The following is an 11,589-nucleotide window of genomic DNA, read 5'->3' as shown; positions in this document are numbered from 1 at the left end:
AAACTGGAGTTTCCACTTCCAAGAGACTGGAGCTCTAATTTACTGCTATGATGACTATCAGATTGAGGTTACCCTCTTCTTTAAAACTACCGGTTTAGTGGTAATCATTTCAGATGGAGCCATACTCCCTTACAGACCGTTATTTGGAATTTTTCATGAAGGCAAAAAGCTAGTAAGACCTACCTACGTTCAGAGATAATTAATGCCAATATTTACCAGTATTTTTAAAAATCCCATGCATCTGTTGCAATGAATTTATGTACCTTGGAAGCTCTTTTAAGTGTTTGTAGTACAACCTTAAGATTTAGCAAATGCAAGAGGCCAACAGTATCAATTTATGAGTGGATTTCTGATTGCATTCAGATAGCGTATAATGTTTAATATGATAGTCCAGCTAGTGTAAGAGCACAGCAGGGCACAACTCTCCAGTGCTAATTTGGAAATACGTACAGCAGCTGCTTGGAATTCAATCAGTATGTTCATTAAACATTATTATCTGATCCCAGCTTTGAGGTCAGATGATTAATTTGACTGAGCAGCTCTTAAATCCTCCTTCGAGTGACTTTTGAGTCTTTCACCTTCAAAAGCAAACAACAGGACTGACTTCCGTACCTACATGTAGTTGAAGAAGCAATATCTAGTGCTGTTACGGTAACAGGTGGTTCTAGATGTTCTGCGTATGCTGACGGCCCTCCCTCCCTCTTGCTATTCCTTCTTTCATGATCTGGATCGACTATGGCAGGCCACTGCCATTGATGCCATGTTTGATGCCCATAGAAATTTAGCTGACAGCATCCACATTTGACCTTTTAAAGAAATTTGGCAATGGGTACGTGATGAACCAGAAAGTTCATCATCTGTGATTTAGGTTCAGTGAAGCCAGTTGGTAATGGTCATATATGGACAGGAAAGATGCAAGTGTGTCCGACCTGCACGCTGCTGAACTCCTCCTGCTCAAGTACATGCAAAGTACAAAACATAAAAGAACTGCCATGACTGAAAACTAAGCAGACCTTTATTTTATTTTATCTGACCGAACAGCTAGGTTAGTCGAGTTTCTTTCAATAGCATGCCAGCGTACTGGGCTTGTATTGCCCTGGGAGGATTTATCACCTGAATTATCAGCTTCATTTCCTGCAGCATTTCGTCATAACGCCATCAAAACCACATCTGAACTATGGTACAGTTGAAATGTGTACCCGGGGAGATAGAGCAAAATCTAGCACAAGATGATATGACTGCATCCTACTAAACCCATTACAGGATTTTGGGCAGGGGTTCTCCTTGGTTCTGTGATTGTAAGTGCTTGTACCTCAGATACTATGAAGGATGTTTTAGCAAACTTTCAGATAGAAAACTAGTATCTATGGAGCATTTTCAGTGTAAGATACCTTAAGTCATAGTATTTGATCGTTTGCACACAGTGACTGAACTTCCCACACTCTTGAGGTGGCTTTGCTTTCAGGTGGACTTTCAGGTGGAAGCTGCATTGAGGTAAAAAGAAAAAAACAGGTCACTGAGCTGTTGCAGAACCTCAAAATCAAAACAGCTCTCTTAGGACACTCCTGCATTGTTTTCTACTCTGATATCTTCCCAGATCTAACAGACCTTATCTCTTGGTACACAAGCTTGCTGTGCAGTTCAGATAATACTAGTAATGCACCGTTCATTAAAGTAAGACCTAAGTGTTAGTGTCTGAACATCAAACAAACCAAAAGGCTGAGGACCTACAGCACCTCCTGAAGTTCTTTAGCCCAGATATTTTTAGAGCAGCATCATCTTTTCCACTATTAAGTTTCTAGTTACTGTACTATGTTTATGCTTTCAGAACAAAGGGGTATTGCTGAACGGCATTAGGCCATGGCAGTACAGCAGAATCACACGGCTGAAAGACACTCATCTTTTTTTGTGTTTTTCTCTCTGGGAATCAATAGTAATATTCAGAAAGGCACGTTACTATTTTGCAGCTGTCATTTTACTTTCTAAGGAAAAGACAGGGAGGCTCTCCAAACTTTTGCTGAGGCAGGAAAGCTACTATAAAGCATGTAACTAAAAAAAGTACATAAGGGAACATGACTGTCAGTTCTGCTTTGGGCATTTTCTAATTTAAATGCATGAATGTGTAACATTAAAGCTATTATTTTAACGTAGTTTGTATAGAATATATCTAAATAAAAAGGTAAATAGTTATTTTACTGACAAGAACTGGCGATTTTTTACTTATGTCCTTTAATATTAAAAGACTTTTACATGCTTTTAAGTTTTTATAACTATTAAATATGCATTTTGTAACTATATGTCTTATTCTTCCATTTCAAAGAAGGTGAAATGTGAAAACAGATAAAACTAATTTTAGTAATTTTCCTTAACAGTTTTCTAGCATTTACTGAGTCCTGTAACTACCGGAAATTTCTTTAATGTAACATGGGCCAAGGTACTGAAAAGTTACTGTCAAGAAAATGTTTGTATAAAGCTTCATTTAGCATTTGTGACAAACTGACCAAATCATGAGAAAACTTTTTAGTGTGTTTTCCAGAAATTATATGTTGAGCTTTCATTGTCCTTTTTGTAGTAATAACAGTAGTAATTTTTATATATATTGTGTGTAATAATAAACTGTTGAGAAACCATCAGGTAATAATAACACAGCTTTACAAAATGCTCCAGAATGTTTGTGCTGTGATTTTATAAACAGCATAACATAGCTCCATTATCAAATACACCTTATTGCTAATATTTGCCTTTCTAAAATAGTGTATTGGAAATGGACTGTCTGGTAAGGGGAAGGAATAAGTATTGTAAATTAGAAAATTGTTGAACGACAGTGTCTTTCCTAATAAGTACAGCATACGCATTTAAATAGGGAGTGTAATCATTAAAAGAGAAAGGCTTCAAAGGATGGCTACTTATTTGTTGTGCTCAGCACTTCACTGTACTTGTGCTTTAGAGTAGTTCTTTCTTTTTTCTTAGTGAAAAATGATCCTCCCACCTGGTGCTATAATGCAATTGCATCAGTACAATGTAGTCAGATCCTGAGTAGTGGATTATAGTTGATGACCAAAAGACACAGAGACCGAATACATTATTTCATTCGGAAACTTTTTAAGGTGTAACTCTCACCTTTATTAAGGAAATAAGAGAGCAAATATTAAACTTTTGGTGGAAGATAAGCAAAAAAGGCGTATTGTTCTATACATTGAGCTGTATTCACAGGTTACCAGATATCTCAATCAATATATTCAACATTCATCCCTTTCTTCTCACAATCCAGCTTTCAAGAAAAAGCAAGAGTAAGTCCTCTAAGTTTCTTTTCTGCTCTGTCAGCCAAGAAAAGCATATTATGTTTCCCATTAGTACTTTTACAGGAAGTGTTATTTTATATTGAATTCTAAATTTCACCTGAACTAGAAGAAATTTTAGTAGTAACTTTGTGCTTACTGGGATACAATTGCTTTTGCACCTGTATCTTACTGCTTTTACGTTCTCACAGAGTAAGTGTTGAAACACCTTAAAGCTTTTTGCTTACATTGGATTTTTTTCTTCTTTGCCAAACTGCAGATCACAGAGCATAATCCTTTCTCAATCATATGCTTTTTTTAAATTTATCCCGCCTTTTTCTAAATTATTCTAGCAGACTTAGAAATGTCTGGTCTTCAGGTAGAGACTGTATGTTTTGACCTTCTCATGAGATCTTTTGTACAGAAACTGCTTTTACTCCATAATATGTTTGAGATACAGCAGAAGTAATATAACTGACTTCTCTCCAGAAGTCCTTTTAAAGTTCCTGAAATAACTTGGAGTTTTCTGAAATCATCATCTTTAAAGTTACAGGACAGCTCTGCTTCTTTGTAAACTTCAGGAGATCTACAGGATGATAACAAAAATCTTATCTTTGCATGGCTGCCCATTAAACTACTATTCTCAGACTTTAAGGTGGAATGCATCACTACTAAAATAAAATCAAAACCCTCGCTGAGGTCTGATTGAGTAAGGAAATCTTGTCGATAAAGTCTAGATTCAGACAACCTTGCCATATGAGATAGCAAAAAAGGCAAGAACTTGTAAATGTAACAATGGCAAGTTTTAGACAAAAACCTGCCTCCCATATTTTTGTTGAATTGTTTTAGCAAAGACGTGAAAGAGTAGAAATCATATTTTAAAGTACACACTGCCTCAACGTGGAAGAGGCTGTTGTCCCTTCGTAAAGACACGATGGCTACGTTCTCGCTCTAAACATCACCACTGTCCAGATCTGTGAAAGTGCTTCCGCACCTACATGCACAAGTGAACTTGCTGGCTGTCCAAATCACTTTCTCACAGTTGTAAAAGGAAAACTCAGATACTAGCTAGATGGTGGTGCTTATTTAATTTCGCTTTCCAGTGCAACCGGAAACGGCAACTAGTAGAACAACAAAACACTTTCTTCCAAAATATAAAATCATCCAGCCTGATCCTCCATCATCTTACATCTTTTGTCTTACTGTACTTTCCTAAAAACTTCCTTGACTTACTGTCTTCAAAAGAGTAATTTTTGCCAAGTAGAATTCTAAAATTCTGGAGTGAGAGTGTGTTTGATTGTGGTGTTGTAAACTGATATGTAACTGTCATTGCAGTGCACGTTCTTCCCATTTATATTAACAAAAGCACTCAATCCCCAATAGGATCACAAGAATCAGGGATGGGATCTGGATTCAGAAGCATTTTTGCTCCTTAGTCTACCACCAAGCCAGCAGAAAACTTAGAAAAAAAAATAAGATTTTCCCTCAATGTATTGAACTAAATTGCCTTAAAAAGAAGTTTGACAAGTGCTAGAGTCAGCACAGAAGGAGGTAGGTCCTCATAACCAGGAGAGTAATCTAAAAGGGCATCTCAAGTACCCCCCCAAAATTATATTTGTGTTTGGTTTTGACTGTCTGAAAAAATACATGAGAAGGTGTAAGCTTCCCTTTATTTCAACACATGCAGGTGTGAATTAGGCTCTGCCTACTCCATCAGATTTCATCTCCAGGTTCTGCTGTTCCTCATCAGCATCAGGTTATCTAAATTTGGCTGTTTGGATTTTTCTAGACATTTCTAGACAGGTTAGCTGTTGCATCACCTAACTATTTCTGAGTTTCTACCCTGAAGTAATTACCACTCAGTCTGTCTTGAAACTCTGAGAACATACAACATAAATCGTCAGCTGATAAGTTGCTTGTTCATATGCATGCATGTGCATTATAATGCAAAATGCAGTTTTCTAGCTCTAATTATTGCTACTTTTTTTCCTCAGTGGCAATTTAATGCCATGTATGTGACCAAAATCAGTCTTCAGAGATAGAAATCACTTGTCCAGGCAATAGTATGTATTTGTAAAAGACTAACTCACCTCTACTAGCAATAAAATCCTAGCTAGCTTCATTTTGTATGGTTACGCTCAGGATTTTAGTAAAATATTTACCATTACAGAATCAGGCCCAACTCTCACATGTATTTGTTTTATTAGAAAAAAGGTACTTTTAAACACACCGTGAGATCATCTTCCTCTAAGACAACATGAATACAGGCTGAAAAGAATGCAAGTTTATTGGTATCTGATAGGATGTGCAGACTAACACTACTAGCAAGAAATAAAGGGAAGCTGATGAATTCTTTTAACAGTCAAAAACATACACAAAAAAGTTGTATTGAGAATTTGAGATGCAATTATTTAACTCTGTAAATGAACATTTGATTGTCCCATCTTTCACTATGCTCTTTTGGAAGAGCAGAGAACGAACATTTCCTCCTTTATTTTTACACTTTAATATCTCTTTCTCATATTTGTATATCACAACTTTTTTTTTTTTTTTGCCTATTTCTACTGACAAACAGAATCTTTTTCCTCTAAAATGCATGCAGCACTCAAGAGAAATCCATTTGGACACATTCAAATCACCGTGAAATGAGATGACAAAATGAATGAAGACTAACACAGGAATTCTGCCTGCATTGTACATGGTGCTCAAAATGTAATTTTTCTCTATGTTCTATTTTTCTTTGCAGTGGCCATGTAATGATCTCTCAAGACATTAGTGTACAAATACAGATCATGAAGTACACTTATATATGTTTGATCTTCAGCCCTTTTGATGGCCTTTGACTGTTGATGAAGGTATAAACAGGAAGGAAGGTATAAACAGCTGCTGACACTGTACAGCATCCATGTATGACAAAGGCTGATTTTTTGGGTGGGTGAGACAGGCCCAGAATTTTCTCCTAGACTTTTCTTTCTTAGCATAATAGCAAGTGCTTTACTAACTGAAGCCAATACCTTGTGCTAGCCTTTTTCTGCCTCAGACTCCTGAATCAATGGCTAATATAAAAGCTTTTACTTAGCTTTGCAGACATCTTTTGAAGGTTTTTATTGATTTTTTTTTTCCTCATCTATCCATTCTCCCATTTACTTTAAGACATTTTATGGGCTCCTTGTTCTTACAATTTCCTTGTCTCGCACCATGAAATATGTTTCCTCTTCCTTTCCTGTTGCTACAATTCTACTTCACCTAGTCTGCCTCTAAGAATTCACCTTTTTGGTGAACAGTAAGTGGTTTCAGAGGTTAGTACTGGAAAAGTTTCCTGAGAGGACAAAAAATATGAACTCAGTCTTAGCTCTATCTAGGTACTTAAAGACCTGTTTATGTATGTTAAGCATATTATCCAAAACAGCAACCGAATCAACACAAAAGCCTACTAGCTAAAAATTCTGATTCAAGTACTGCTAAATTTACAGTTTTCATATCAACAAACACCTTTTTTCTCTTGCTTTCTTTCTTTGACCCTTTAGCACCTGACAGTGTTCCCTCTACCTCTGTTATCCAGTTGTTATACAAGATCAAAAGGTATGAAAAACTGACCCGATAGGATGCATAAATGGTAAGAGGTGGTGAAGGACGATGGTAAAAAAACCTGCTTATAAACCTGAATGAGATTACTACCACAGAGTTTTGTTTCAGGTTTTTTTTTTTTTTTTTTCAGAGCTCCGTGGCAAAAATTCTCCGGGGAAAACAGCCTGAGCTGAATTCCGTCAGTGGGATGTTCTTATGCTGTATACATGATGAAAATTATCTGTACTTTTCCAGTCTTGGAACAAGGAGATGCACATGCTAAAGAAGCTAGGCGCCTGTCTTACCGCAGCTGTCAAATCACCGACGCTGGGGACATTAGGCCATCTCGGAAAAAAATGGTTAAGATGCTCACACAGCCTAAAAAATACTAACCTCTATCAATAGAAATTAACTACCAAGTCTAAATAGAGTAGTACTCTTGTAGAGCAAAGAGTTTTGTGAATAACCAACTTGAACAGGCAACTTGAATGCCTATTCCTATAGATAGTCTTTTCTGAGTGAATTAGATCTGTAGACTTCATGAGTCCAAAAAAACTCGATACTTCAGGATGTTCCTAACTGCACTAGAGTAAGTATGAAATTCTCATCTTAGTGTTACAGATGCATGGCTGCATAGACATTTTCCTCAGTGAGGAAATCAGTTTCAGTAATTCCCAACCATTCTTGTTCTCACCCACATCCGGCCATTTGTTTTTGCATCTCTGTCATCTCATCCTTCATTCTATCACAACTGTTCATGAGGTTGCACAGTGAAATGATGTGAAGTTCAGCCTAAACCCAGCATTTTTTGCAGGCTTTTAAAGCCAGATAGAATCCTTGAACTGAGAGAGATTATATACCACTACTGAGGATTGAATAGTCAAGAACAACAGTAGCTGGAGTATTGCTGCCAAACACTTTGTATCAATAAACTGTGGTCTTAGGAAAGTATTTTGAGAGCCATTGTACTCCCTGAGAAACTAAGCGTAGTTAACTGAAACTAAATTCAAGAAATTATTTGTGAGAGGGAGAGTATGAAAATTTGGTTAACTGTTAGGAAAGTGGTTTATTCAGATTCGTTTAATGTGTGTGCTTTTTTTTTTTAACGTTTGATGATCAGAGCTAGAATTAGCAAATTCCTCTCATTTTATATTCTTAATGCTGATTACAGTAAAAGGTAAGAATCAAACCTTGAGCATTAGCTAAGATTTCCATTCAGGATAACTGAAGGTGTTAAAATGGTCTTCCATCAAAGAGAGATTTCAGACTAAGGTTTGTACCAGCTACTTTTTTGTAATTTGCATTGACAACTTTCAAAGTAAAGAACAGATAGATAAATCAGATCATATTTTATATGGATCCCTCTTTTCCAATTTGCTTAGATGCCCTTTTCACCCTTTTTAACTATCTTTCTTTGTCATGGTATCTTTTCCTTCATGAAGTTCAAATGCTTGCATGCTTATAGGTAGTGCATTCTTTGCATCAAACACACTATTATATGAATTGTTTCCTTCTTAAAGGGTCAGTTCAGGGCTGCACTGTAATTTAATACTCACATGGGAATTTAACTGGATTTCAACAGTTTGTATGTGTATGACATTCAGGTAAGATCGAGTTTTAACCTTTGGCTGTTTTTCAGATCTGCATTAAGCTATTAACACCCAGTGCTTTCAGGACTTCAGTGATTTTTTCTATTAAAATAATTCAAGAAAAGCTAGATGAAAGCAAGAAAACTGTGATACCATTTGAAGGCTGCTTTCTTACCTGTATGAGTTAGACAATGCATTTAGCTTTTACCCAGTGTAAGAGAAGACATGTAACGCTTTACTCCAAGAGCAATGTTCAGAAAGGACTGAGAATCCTTACACATCCCATCCTTTCACTCCTGCTGGCAGATTATAAGGAGCAGATCACTACTGACTGTATTATTTGAACAGAAAGCACAGAGTTTATTGAGCCATCATTCCTCAGAAAGACCTTTCCTTTTTACACTGTAGCCAACCTCCCTGAGGTACAAATGAACATACGGAGAGAAAAAACCAGCCCTACTTACATAACAGACGAAGAAAATTCCAACCAGGTCTTACGTGAACAGACAACATTTGGGCCATTTGGCCATTTGTGACTACTTGAAAGGGAAAACGTTCTGCATATCTACTACAATGCTAGAAAATTAATTTGACTTTCTAAACGTGAGAGTTTATCCCAGAATGCTAATTCTTAAAACTGTATGTATCCAGTTAGGGAACACAAAAAAACCCCTATGACTTGGCGTGTCTCATTGGGAGTCACTTCTAAATCAACATAAAAAACAATCCATCAGTATATACTAAATATCCAGAGAGCAATAGGATAGTGGATTAAAAAATATCCAACTGTTTTGCAAAATTCAGCTTTCATTTTCAACTACAAAACCAGAATATTTTAAAATCGACAAAGCGTTATTTTCATTTAAAAGATCCTGCAGATGTCAAAGTCAGTTTTTGAAAAAGTCACAAGAATTCAAATTAGGCAAAAGACCAGGCATACATATAGCTAGCAACTGTTGAAAACTCTACCCTTTGTACATTCTCTTCACAGAATCTTCACAAATTCACAAATTCCCTTCACAGAGCGTACACTAAATTTATCAGATAAAGCACTGCATTTTAAAATACTTCCCAACATTCTTACATGAATCCTGAAATTTCTGCTTGCAAGAATTAATTATCCATAGCAGTCCCATTGCTTTGTTAATTGGTTTTCATTTTGAACGGTCTCAGTCCAGCTCCTGATCACTATCACTTCTTTAACAGATTAATAATTTCTGAACCAGAGGAGCTCTGTGAAAAGATCACAGAAAACATCTCAGCTCTGCAAACACTGAACATGAGTGATCTAGGTTAAGGTCAATACTGAGGCAGGGAAGAGAAGCTCTTATTTCAGCTCTTTGCACAATACCTGCTCTGTAGGTAAACAGGAGTCTTTAGTTTAACAACAATGACAGACCTTAGCCTTTTCAAACATATGTATTTATTTAATTACTACATTTACATCAAAGATATTTCCTATGAATAGCTTTTACAAAGAGAGCACATGAAAATTTCCTTTGTTTTTTATTTGAATCACTAACATGAAAATGAAGGCTGACGTAATCATTTCACTCAAAGAAAGTAAAACAAAGAAACCTCTATTTCATTGTTAAGAAAGCTGAGCTCAGAGGCTCCCACCAGCTGTTAACTTTAAAATACTGAATCCAACTAAATTAAAAAAAAAAAAAAATCACTTTAGTCACTAAGGACTATGATGTGGTTGGTCCTTGTGTGAGACATGTTCCAAGGTTGGGAAAAACAACTTCTGTTCACTGTGACATGGCTCATGGATTTCAGATGCAAATGAGGGCCATGCTTTCGGCAGCAAAAACACCTGTTCCATCTTGTACGTTGAATTCAATCAAAAGTCAATGCAAGGTAATTAAGAATAACCAGAACCCAGGCCTCACTCTTCCTCACATCTCACTGGTCTGTAAAACAGGATGTTTAGGAGAATATATTTAATTTTTCCTGATAACTTAGCGTTAGCAGCCCTTTACCTGGAAACATGACATCAACAGGTAGATTATACAACATGGTATATCTACTTAGCAGGTTATGTGGCAAATGAAATACCAGTGCTACCTTTCTTCTAATTATAGAGTGCACAGTTTTATGCCAAATTCTGCATTACTTTAGCACCTACAATCCAAACCAACTGTAAGAAAAAGCTGTAATAATTGAAAACCTTAAGTCTTGTGTGCTTTTAAGGTTCATCAATATACTAGTTATATTAATGTAAACTTGATGACTTCTAAAACTCCCATAACACTGTTCTGAACTAGGCTATCTATCTGAGAGGTTGATTAGTTTATTAAGGCTTATCCCTGAGTTTTCCACATACTTCAAAGGGCATTTGAAAATGCCATAAATTACCCAGCAAGTTCAGAACTGCTTAAAACCAGTATTTTGTATAGGTTAGAACAAGTCTAGCTTGTACCCAAGTTATCTTCTACCCTGATCTTAAGATGGCCTGAACATTTTAGCAGTTAATGATAAAACATATAATTATTTTATCTATAGCCCACATTCCACTCTTTTTGCTTTTCCTATTTGCCTGTTTTCTCAGCAAGAAACTACAGAGTAAGTATCTTCAAAACTCTTCTGCTGATAAACTTCACACAGTATACGAAGAATGCACATGATAAATGAAAACTTAAGAAAGGTTCTCATATACATTGTTTTCTTGCACAACACTCAGCTCATCTTTTAAAGGGAAGAGTGTAATCAAATAATTAAACATTGTTTTTTGAGCTTCAACCTAAAAAACTATCTTCTATCACAGACTGTACACCACAGCGTTAACTGTGTTCTTCAAAGAACAACTGCCATCCTGTCTGGACGTTTCTTTGCTGTTCCAGTTTCTTTCATAATAACTAAGTACTAAACAAAATGTACAATATCAGGAGGGTAAGTAATCTAGTAGGGCATGTATGTGTGAAAATGGAGAAAGTCAAATTAAAAGTAAAGCTGGCACTCTTACGTTTTCATCATAGTATGAGCTCTACGATATGTATCCTTACTAATGGTGAAGTAAATGGCAACTGAGTGTCTTATGTTGTAATTTAGTATAGTTATGGAACTACGTCGCGAGCAGCCTACCTGCTCATCCGCTGGTGACGCTACAAAACTGAAAGCCTCGTTAACTCAGGGAGGTGAAACGAGGTGTAACA

The 11,589-nt window shown here is 36.3% G+C and overlaps 1 long non-coding RNA gene across 1 annotated transcript; it reads left to right on the top strand.

Moving 5' to 3' along the window:
- Nucleotides 1–3,719: 3,719 nt before the first annotated feature.
- Nucleotides 3,720–11,169, top strand: LOC104151402 (uncharacterized). The gene is made up of 3 exons (XR_011141105.1): nt 3,720–6,133; nt 6,806–6,894; nt 6,997–11,169. It is a non-coding gene; the product is annotated as an uncharacterized lncRNA (long non-coding RNA).
- Nucleotides 11,170–11,589: the final 420 nt, after the last annotated feature.

The sequence above is a fragment of the Struthio camelus genome, chromosome 4 (assembly GCF_040807025.1).
Source record: "Struthio camelus isolate bStrCam1 chromosome 4, bStrCam1.hap1, whole genome shotgun sequence".
Lineage (NCBI taxonomy): Eukaryota > Metazoa > Chordata > Aves > Struthioniformes > Struthionidae > Struthio > Struthio camelus.
Note: the sequence above shows the minus strand (reverse complement) of the source record. Positions and strands in the feature narration are given on the sequence as shown.